This window comes from Atta cephalotes (assembly GCF_000143395.1).
Source record: "Atta cephalotes unplaced genomic scaffold scaffold00053, whole genome shotgun sequence".
NCBI lineage: Eukaryota > Metazoa > Arthropoda > Insecta > Hymenoptera > Formicidae > Atta > Atta cephalotes.
In genome coordinates, this window is record NW_012130117.1 from 1364492 (window position 1) to 1376418 (window position 11927).

The following is an 11927-nucleotide window of genomic DNA, read 5'->3' on the forward strand; positions in this document are numbered from 1 at the left end:
AAATATGTATAAACATACATAAATATTCATAAACATGTATAATCATATATGAAATATGCCCGTACATGTTTTTATACATCCCTTTCTTTTGTAAAATTACTTTTTAGTGTAATAGAAATAATAATAATAATGTGAAAACATAAAAAATAATTAAAAAATAATTAAAATAATTTTTCCATTGTTTTAGGAAAAAACAAGTTTGGAAAAATGTACAAAAAATTGTTCACATACAATTATGCATAATTTTATATATAATTATACACAATTTTTTTACATTTCTTTAAATTTACCATGTAATATACAATAATATGAGATTGTAATATCATAAGAAAATTTTTAAAAATCGTAATATAATAATCTACGCAGATACAAATGACTACAAGGGAACTGTTAATTTGCGAAGTGTTAAATTGATTTTAATAAAATTTTGTTTGCGTATAATTGAATTTAAAAATATCAATCAGAAAAAATAGTTAATTAAAATATCATAATTCTATAGTTAATTAAAGTATCATTCTCGCGGAAATTCTAAAATATTTTAAGAAATCTACACACAAAAACGATTTTGTTAAAGCATAGTACAATATATCTTGAAATTGTATATATAGTATTTAAAAATTCAGACAAAAAAATTAGACCCGAAAATAATTTTGTTGGACCATAAAAATAATTAAGTAGGAAACTCAGCATAATAAACAATGTTACAAAAAGTAACATTTTTTTTTGTAATATTTTAGGAACTAGTTTGAACATCTTATATAATTTTTTTGATAGTTGAACAAGATTTATTTTTAAATCTGTATCTAGCTAAATTTCTAGACATATACTTCAGCAAAACCGTTCTTTCCATGCAATATTCAAATCTTATTTGGCAGCTTATTTATAACAGCAAAAAGTTATTCGATTAAGATGTTGTACGTCGTCTTCGATCAGGTTACGATGGCAAATTCATCTTCTTCACTGTTAATATTACGGATGCATCTTTCATCAGGAAAGCAAAAAGCGGATCGAACGTCGGATAAACGCGACCCGCACGTTTAATCGAAGTTAAATAATGCAAGAAAATGTGTCGAGTTTTCGCTTGCGTGTTCGAAAATAGCCGATATCAGGTGCCGGTGATGAATGAGAGCGTTTAGAAGCGAGGCTGCCAGTACGTACCGCGGGATAACGCGAAGCGGATGATGGTGATATTGTGATTAATTGACCCTTGCAACCTTTGCAGCGAACCAGGTCATTTGCAGGGAGTCGATATATCGGTGCTCTAGGCTCGGCACTAATTCCTCGGACACGATTCTGGGGGAACATAACAGAGCTTCGGCTGTATGGAATCTGAATAGGATTGATTTCACCGCTTGATTTCTAACGTTTTCGATTGCAACGAGGTAACATTGAATAGTTGATCGTTGAAATGAGAATCGCTTAATTATCGTGAAGTTCCATCTAATAAAACACTTTTCTTTCTCTTCAAAATGAAATTCTATTAAATTTGTCACGTTGTAATATAATATAAGACCGTAATATAATAAGAAACTAGGCATACACAAATGAACTACAAGGAAACTGTTAACTTGTTAAAGTTGAAGTGTTAAATTGAGTTTAATAAAACTTTGTGTGTGTGTGTGTGTGTGTGTGTGTGTGTGTGTGTGTGTAGAGTTGAATTTTGAAAAGTCAGTCGGGGAGTAAGTAGAAAAATGATTTTAAGAAGTAAAAGTCACCCCTTATAAATAAACCGGTTACAATTTTTTTTGTTATAATCTAAAACTATTCATTATTCAAATTATTCAAACTATTGAAAAAACGTTTTATATAAAAATTTTAGTAAAATTATTTCTATTCATCCGTGTCAATAATATTTAAAAAAAATTACTTTAAAAATTCATAGTTTCGAAATTATTTTTTTTTAAATATTAATATGAATACATGTATATAAATAAAGGTAATTTTGTAACTTTTATATCAAACATTTTTTTTGATATAACTCAATTAGTTTTTGAAATGTAATAAAAACTGCTTTATTTATATGTGATTTCATTCCTTAAAACTGATTTTTTTTAAAATCATTATTTATATAACTTCCTATTATATACAAAACTTACCCTTACATACAAAATTTTATTAAAATAAAAATTTGACGCTTCGCATTTCTTGTAAAAATTTATAACGAACACTTGATAATGAAACAAGGGTGCAAGAATTAATTGGCGGAATATAATTAAGCGACATTGTACGGTTGATTGCAAAAAGAAGTACATTTAGGAAATACATCTGAAAATAGTGCGATATTGACGTAAATTGAGTACTATATCGAGTTATTCGAGCAGAGCATATTAATAGACAATAATGATAGGCAGAATTAAACGGAATGTCGTAACACACGCTTGGAAGATATCGATCGCGTCACGTTAAAAAAACCAACGCAAGAATTATAATTATCTATAACGTGGGACGTCGGTTCCCGATGATCAAGGATAATCCTATTTATAATTAATACGAATAGAATGATAGTTTTATTACCCTTCATTTTCGAAAGTCGTACACGAACACCATACAGTTTCATGTCAAAGAAATCAACTACTTGCCCGGATATTTCTGTAAAGAACTATGGCCGCGATATACGACCCACTTTTCTACTGTTTAATTTTCCTCTATATTTAGTATTAATGAAAACAGAGCTTATATTCATGGAGATGCTTTCATTCCTTGATATATTTTTATATTTTCATAAAAAAATGAATATTCTTATCTCATTTTTTATGTCTACTTTTTTTTACGACCAAACTTTCATCCTTCTTTATATAGATAACATGATATTTAAATTCAGAATTCAAATTATGTCAAATTGGACTTATTTTAGTAATTCCATTTGAGTTATTTTTAATCATTCTTGTAGGTTTACTCCTATTAAATTTGTCATTAATTTAACTAAAACAGAGGTTATTTGTCGTTAATTTAATTAAAAGTTTTAGATAAATTACATTATTTAGTTACATTGTTTTAGTCTAAAACAATGTAACTCAAGAAATGTTATATTAATTTAACTCAAATTTAATTTAGTAATTATTTAGTGCATATTTATTTGTGAAACACTGTTATTTTGAAAGCAATTCAGTCACAAGAATGGATTGATTTGATATGATTGTTTTTTTAATCACATATTTTGTATTAAAATAACATTTTGACTTACTTGGAAGTTACAAATTATAAAATATTATTTAACTTTTAACTTAATGAATAGATTTAAGCAAATATTAAATTGAAAAAAAATGGGCAATTAAGAGTCTTAATACGTGGTAATTAGTGCAATTATATTTTCAAGTTACATTTTTTCAACATATATTTCACATCTTACATAATTATAATGACCGAACATGGAGGCGTTTCATGCTATACTCTGTTACTATCCTTGTATGGCTACTTGGTTTATCAAGAATTGTAAATTATGCAAGACTGCTGAAGATGACTCGAATTGAGCCGAAACATTCGGTCGTTATAATTATGTAAGTTGTGAAATATATGTTGAAAATCGCACTGCGTATTAAGACCGTTATTATTATTTAATTGTCCGTTTTTTCAATTTAATATTTGTTTAATATCTGAAGAACTCAACTTTGATTATTTATCCGATTAGTTATCCGGGAAAAAATATTATATAAATAGACATATTTTATATATAATTATAACTTATGTATATAAAATGTCAATTTTTTATATAATTTTATATAATTATATATATTGGGTTGTCCGGAAAGTTCGTGCCGCAAAAGATTTAAATTTAAGAAATGTATACTAAAATTTAAATCTTCTGCGTTTCAATTTTTCTTCAAAATCGACACGAGTTTTCCGGACAACCCAATAATTATACATGAAACATTTTTTTCCCGAATAGAATAGATTTAAATTTGATTCTTTGATATTTAACAGCGTAGACGAATCAGAGACATTAATACATGTTATGATAAAATTACGATATAAGACTAAACGTCGTTTTATATATATGCTAATAATCACAATGCAGCAGACAAGCACCTATATCACGTGATAACCGCGCATATCGGATGTATATGATTATGTGACATGATTAAATATTGTCGATTTTGTCCTATTTTCATCAGAAGGTAATCAATAAATAGACACAATATTCGTTCGTCCGATATGTATCAGTCAAGTATACTTAATGACATTACTCTCATTTACCGGACATGATATAATTGAATTGCCCTAAATTCATACTCACGTTGAGGTTTTGCTCACGGAATCCACTCGTAATATATTTCTTCCTTTTAATCAGAACACGTAGGTACGTAAAACGTATCCGGAAAGGGTTAATATTAGCATAGTTATTCAATTTCAGTGTAAAAAGTAAAACAGACGAGATCTCCTCTAGCGGAAAATAATTGAACAAATCAAATATTCATGGCGCGTACACGAAGAGGGTTTCCAACGACGATTGGTAACATCGTCCTAAAATACAATATTTCTCCTCACCAAGAATGACGTTGGACCGATATAATTTAGTGCCGTCTCAGGAGAATCATCCACGCGTGACGTCGTGTCCATAATTATTATCCAGCTGTGTGCACTCGAATGGGTGATACGAAGGGAATATTCGATTCGGGTCCATCTTCGAGATTCTAGATGTTGAGCTTCGAAAGAGAACGAGATACCAGATAAAGTCTGTGACGAATGTCAAGGATCAATGGGATTGTTCCGGTAGTGATCGTGGGGGTCTCTCTCTCTTTCTTTCATTGATTTTGCTTCGTTTTATCGAGCTCTGTCGGAGAACACTTTGACGTGCAATAAACGTCCGAGAAAAAAGGAAAGACGAGAAGCGAACCTCAGATTTCTTGGCCCATTCTTCACGCCCGATATACGATCCCGTTTGGTTTCTTCTCTTTTTCCCGCCGAGAGAGAGAAATAAATCTGCCCGCGCGTCCAGTTGCTAGATGGAAATTTTCGCCAATGTCGACGGTTTCAGATTTAATACCCTGGCGCCGAGAGTCCGTCAGTGGTCCTCATATCTCAAGATGTCATCCATTGGCGACAATTTTACACGCGCTGATTATCTTAGTATCGCGATGTCAAGCGCACCTGGTGAGAAAACTCAATGTGTGTTTTAGCATATAATTAATATCGTTCGCGAATCAACCGAAATATTCCGACATTATTTTTTGTTTATTTAAAAGTGCAGCGCTGTTGGAACGCTTCTCTGAATATTGCTTGATTGAAATAAATTGGAAGAAAGAATAAAATTGAGATTCTCTCATACGAATAAAATAATATTGATTCTGAGAATTTGAATGCAAGAGAACGAGTCAAGCCCGCAATTTGCGAGATCTGTTTCAAATATGATTGCATATTCAGAGTGGATCTTACAAATTATGCACTTACCTCATTCTTGCCTTCGGCCGGTTTTTTACTATGCAAATGAATCTGGGTCAATTCTAGATTGGTGCTTTCCCGGCAATCCAGGCCCTTTCGGAGAATTATCTTCTCTAATTTCAGCAGAAATCTTGGCAGAAACCACTTTATTTTCGAGGCCAAACCGCTCTTGACTCCGTTTCGGTAACCAAAAGTCAGCAGGGGGGATTAAAGGTATGAAAAAGTACACTTAAGTCGTTTTAACTGTCGTAAGCAGCGTTTATTTCGTTTCTTAATCAAGTCGGAGCAGTTCTTTAAAAAATCATATTCGCGCTTTCGTGATTCGCGGCGAGAACGCGTTTACAATTGTTTATAAAGGGAAAGGAGGAGAGGGGAAGGGGGGGAGGAATGGGAACTGAATGACGGGACTGATAAATCTTTACACGTGGGACGAACGCTCGAAAATCGCGTCCTACATTCGTATATATTTTTTTCTTTCCTTATATATATTTATATATGTATAACATGCGGTGTTTCCTCACGTGGGAGAAGAGGAACGCGCGACGAGACGTGGCTCGGTTCCTCATCTATCGAAAGAATTCGCTAACCACGAAGAGGATATGCGGTTGAGAGGGATGAGGACGGGTGGGAGGAAAGGAACGCAACGAGCATGATTCCTCGCGCAATCATAATTATGCGAATTTTACTCATGTATGTGTATTTATTTATAATATTTATATTCATAATAATGTATGTACGAGTAAGAGATCAAACTTTGCATTGTCGCTTAAATAAAATGAGAAGCCACGTTAATATCCTAAGAACTTATCATAAACTTACGTAAAACCGGAACATAAATGGATGTGTGTGTGTGTGTGTGTGTGTGTATGTGTGTGTGTGTGTGTGTGTGCTCTGTTTTTATCTGTATATGTGCACGTGTATGCTTTTAGGTTTGTGACAATGCGCGTTTTTACGAGCGCGTACAAAAGACTAGCCACTGCGAAACATCCGTGAAAAATTTAAGGAAGGAGGGAGTTCGTGTGAAGAGAAAATTAAAAAGTGAGAAAATTATAGAGTTTGTGTGCGGAAATACGACGAGTTCGTAATTTACCCAAGCTCACTTCAAACATGAACTCGTATCTAAAATGCGATTTACATATCATGGATTTTCTCTTCATTCTTGCACCGAATTCTTCGGTAGAATATTCTGTAATAAAAAGGGCAAAAGATTGTGACCGACCGTGGAACGTCGTCGCACATGCATAATGCAGAATAATATTATCAACAAAAATGTAAAATTCGTACACAGTAAGATACGAAATAAAAAAGGAACGGGCAATGCATAAATGCGAGCGGCAGTAACGTGATATATAAAGTCAAATATAATGAGAAAAATCGTCTCAACTATCGATCGCTTTCCTCAAATGCCACTAAATGCCTCAAAAATTCGCGGAGAAATGAATTATTAATTTATCCTAGCGGATTCAAGGTACTTTTAAAAATTGCAAGAACATTAAAAGAATATGCTTCGTAGAGATTATAAATAATATAAAAATACATCCTTTGTGATATCAAATCATAAAATTTGTAAAAAAAATTTTAATTGGAGAAAATATTAATCATATTCTCTCTCTCTTTCTCTCCCTCTAATAAAGTAATTTCGTAATAATGAAAATCGACATTAATAACGGTTCGGTACAGAGCGGATTTTCTCTTTTGAATAATGCTAGGATTAATTAATTTATATATTCAAAATCATCGGATGCGTCACAGTGGCGCAAATAAACATAACCTTGTACACAACATTAACAACTTATAAAATATAGGAAAAGTCTTATTGTCGACTAAGTAGAACGATAGTCAAAGACGTATTATCGTAAATTAAAACGAAAAACGCCCTGTTTCAAGGGCATCAAGGGCACGAGAGGTGCGTAGAAAGGATATGCGTGCAAACGAATAATGACCAGTACGTATGCGACGCGCGTACCTGAGAGACAGAGAGCGTGTACGCATTTGTATATACAGGGTGGGCCATCCAGCGTTTGGAATTTCAACTACCGGTTATTTTGAGTTTGAAAGGCGTAATAACATTTATGACGTATCAGAAATTTAGTTTTTTGTTTGACATTTACGAAATGGGTCGCTATGGTACGCTTGAACAAAATTGGGAAATATTGAAAACTTACTTCCAAAGTGGTGAGCCTTCAACCCAAACTGTAAGAAATTTACGTGGAAAATTTGGTAGAAAAGAAATGCCTTCAACGCAGTTTGTGGATCAATTTGTGAAGCGAATTCGGCAAACTGGATCCTTATTGGATAAAGCAACTCGTTCACGTACTCGTCCAATAAGGTCAACCGAAAATATTGCTGTTGTTGCTCAGAGTGTGCTTGAACAACCATCAACATCAACTCACCATCGTTTTCAAAACTTGAATATTTCACGCACTTCTTTGAGAAGAATTTTGAATAAAGACCTCGGTAAATGACAATGTACTACCTTTCCAATAAAGCCATAAACTTTGAAAAATATTCATGCGTTTTTTTTTAGAGCCAAATTAAATTCCAAATTTTAAATGGCTCACCCTGTATGTGTGTGTGTGTGTGTGTGTGTGTGTGTATGTGTGAGTGTGTGTATTTTGTTGTACGCGTGTATCTTCAAAACTACATGGAAAGAACCCAAAGTGTCCAGATTCAGCTACAAAAATTTCGATACAAATCTGAAACTATAATAATTACATTATCGAACCATCAAAATAATTATATAGGATGCTTATAGCTGGTTGCTAGGATATTAAAACATTTCGCGATATTGATCGTGATACTAATTAAGCGTCGTATATAATTATTTTGATAGATATAATAATTTTCAAATCTGTATCTAGCTAAATTTTTAAATACTCCAGCAAATCGTTCTTTCCTTGCACGCAGGTAATTGTGGCAGCATTCTTCGTTCCATTCGAATTTCATTTTTTCTCGCGAGAGAGCTTATATACAATTGCAGAACTTATCATTGCACGGTAGTCGCATTCACAATGTGACGATATTAATCGGTAACAGAGACGTCTCGCCTTTCTTTGTAATATTTAAAAAAATGCTGCAAAATTATCTCAAAAACTCACCCTCTTATTGGCGATCAAAGTGGAAAATATTTAGGAACAAACGTAGGCAGACGTAGTTCGCGCAATTAAGATCGTCCTGGAGTTAACTGGGACTATTATGTCGTGACGGGAATCGTATTAACTTTTTCGTGCGCGCACTATGCATTTTATCGGAGATCTCGCAATTTTTACGAGAGCGTATAGGTAACAATATACCATTCAGTCGGGATACATGAAAGCGCGAACAAAAGTGTAAATTTTTGAAATAATGCGGGAAAAGGTATATAACATCTTGATGCAGAATCTATCCAAGTGATAGAGTTAATTAAAAGCGAATTCATCACAAATTTATAAAATGTTTTCTCTTCACAAATAATTCAAGAGTTATACGAAATACAGTAAAAAATAATCTTAGCTTTAAAGTATATCTAAAAGCGACTCGCTTTTTAAAAATAATCGCTTTTGATCTCATTAAAAATTAGACAATATAAAATTTAATAATCTAGCGTTGTATATATGATATGTGAAAAATGATCAGTAATAGATGCGGTTTGCGTTCTAAACCGCGGTAAACTTGCAAGTGATCGATACACACCAAGGGGATAATGCAGGACGTATTAAAATGATATTGATCTGTAATTCCTCATGCTACGACTTACGGATTAAGAGTATAAATCTCGGATCACAATTTGTTATCGCTGCGCGACGATGACTCGCAACTACGTAGCTATCACAATATTCGTCGCGACCGCAATAATTAATTAATACGCATTCCGCTCAGCTTTCCAGAACATTAAAGCTGCGCGTTGCCGGGATTATGCGCTTCGATTATGCTAGGAACAAAGCGACAGTGACATTACACAGTAATTATGCCATGAACTTGTTCCGCGATGTATACACTTTAGCGGTAAAAAGGTGCGATGCGAGCGTAAAGGCTACGAATTGTAAACGAATGTGGGATTGCGTGTGCATGTGTGTGTGTGTGTGTGTGTGTGTGTGTGTGTGTGTGTGTGTGTGTGTGTGTGTGTGTGTGTTTTATGTACATGTTTGTATGTCGCCAAGTTTTTCTCGCAGGCACGTACATACGTAATCTATAATACACTCCGAGAGCTAGGAAACAGTGTCCAACGCAAAATCCATTTTGGTTACGGTAAAAACTTGAGGCTTTGCCAGTCATCAATAATATACACAGTGACCGAGGAACAACGTTCTAGAATGTTTCGTTGGGTATGAAATAAAAGACACTGCGCGGAATCCCGAGCGCATCGACGTCGGTTGACTCTGGTCAACTAATTTTTTTTCTCTTCCTCTATGTTACTTTCTCTATAGCTACAATTACGACCTATAAAAGAGCGAATTGCCAACCAGAGTCAGACTGAACACTCGAAACTTCAGTACTTGAGAGTCAATAATCGATAATAAAAATCTCTATTTCGGATTAAGAAGAGAAGTTTTTCAATTGAGATCCAATCTTTCTATCCAAGCAGAACAAAGTCACGATAACATCAAATGCAGTGAAAATGGCTCCAAAATGATTACATTGGAACCTCGAAATAGCACACAAAATCCCTTTCATAAGCGTTAGACTCTCAATACGATGATCCCGAATTTCATGGTTTAGAAGTAAAGTGGGGACAATCTCGTTATTACGTTTAAAGCCCCGAACCGCGCGCTATTACGATGTTCCAGTGTATTAGAAATCACTTTTCGATCAATCACGTTTCATTTAACATCATTTTGACGTTATCATGACCTGTTGTTCTACTTAGGCAAATCCGATTTCCGAGATTTTTTGCTATAAAAATTTTCAAGCGTTCAGATAGTCTAAAAACCAACCAAGTCGTCGATGCAGTCGGACCTTAAATCTCTTTTACACGTACGATTTTTTCTGCGTGTCACAACACGATGATTGACAGATTTCAGGCACAAGTACAAAACGAATAAATGTTTTCTAAGGTCCACTTCGAATACGATTTCACATTCCAAGTCAGGAATCGACACTTAACGTTAGTCGATTGATAATAATATGATTGTCAACTACTTTATTATTTACAGTCCGCTTGACTTCGTCAAAATTCTGACAGGTATCTCTGGATCGAAATACGAACGAAAGTTATTCATAGATTTAAAAGGTCGTGTTTAGGATTTTAGTTTCACTATAAAATGTACACGTTACAACTATCGTGTTGTGATAAAAATCGAATTGTGTAAACGAGGGTGGGCGATACGCGATCGATTGGTCGTTCCCTTTGGTGAAAAGGGTTGCGATGAGGAAATAAATATACAACGAGAAACACGTTGTCCTGGTCGCTAAAAAACAGCATTAATCTACTACAACTAACCGACTTTGTTCTTCGCACTTTTTCTTATTAATTATATAATCGTTACAGTTATCTAAGAGCCGGTTTCATCGCTTGACGCTAACCGCGATCGATCCGATTCTCTTTCTCCACATATACAGGGTTTGTTATCATTATCGCGTTATCTATTTCTTATCTATTCTATGAATTATTCTTTTTCTATTTAACAAAGAATGCTTTACCTTGCAATTGAAACTAAATTAAATTCTTGATTATTAAAATACGTATGTAATATCTCTAAAATTTCTTTAAAAAATGTCATTCCTATAAGAGGGTCCCCTGACTTATGACTAACTGGTATTATGAATCAGGAAAATCGGAGAATCGGACGAATCGAGGCTGAGTCACATCAATACATTTGTGAGAAACCGATTCTAAATTCCCGCTTATCTATATGACTTAATACAGTGGCTTTGTTCTAATCGCTCAAACAAGTACCTCTATCAGCAGCGTTCGTTGTACACCATGCACATGTCGCGGCTGTGCGAATAATCATGGACACAATTTTTCACACCGCATTTTATCCGAAAAATCTTCTAGAAACATCCGTAGAATATAGAACGTCTTTTAAACATTGTTAGGAGATCCTTTGGAGATCTATGCTGTGTGATTTGGTGATTTAAACATTCTTTGACGAATGCTCGTCGTATTTTTGACGACTAGTCTCCACGTCGTGAACCGAGTCGCGATCACGTATGTAAAAATAATCTCAAGATCAGGTCATGCATATTGTCGTGAAAATCCCCGATCCGAAAATTCCGTTGGACGTGCGACTAACCGGTTGACGACCCTCGATCGTTGCTAATCGCTGATCGATCGAACGACTCGCGCGACCGTCCGTTTCGTGAAAGCAATTTTCCACGCAATTTCCCCAGAATAACTCAGCTGCAGATGGCATCCATCGAATAGTGATAGGTTATTACAGAATAACTGGTCGTATTATGGAATAATCCGACACTTCTAGAACTCGTAAACGAGTCCATTAGACGAGACATTAAACGTAACACTCAGTAATTTGACATAAGTATAATAAATATAAATTATATGTATATTATACATTTAATGTATATATATATATATATATATATATATATATATATATATATATATA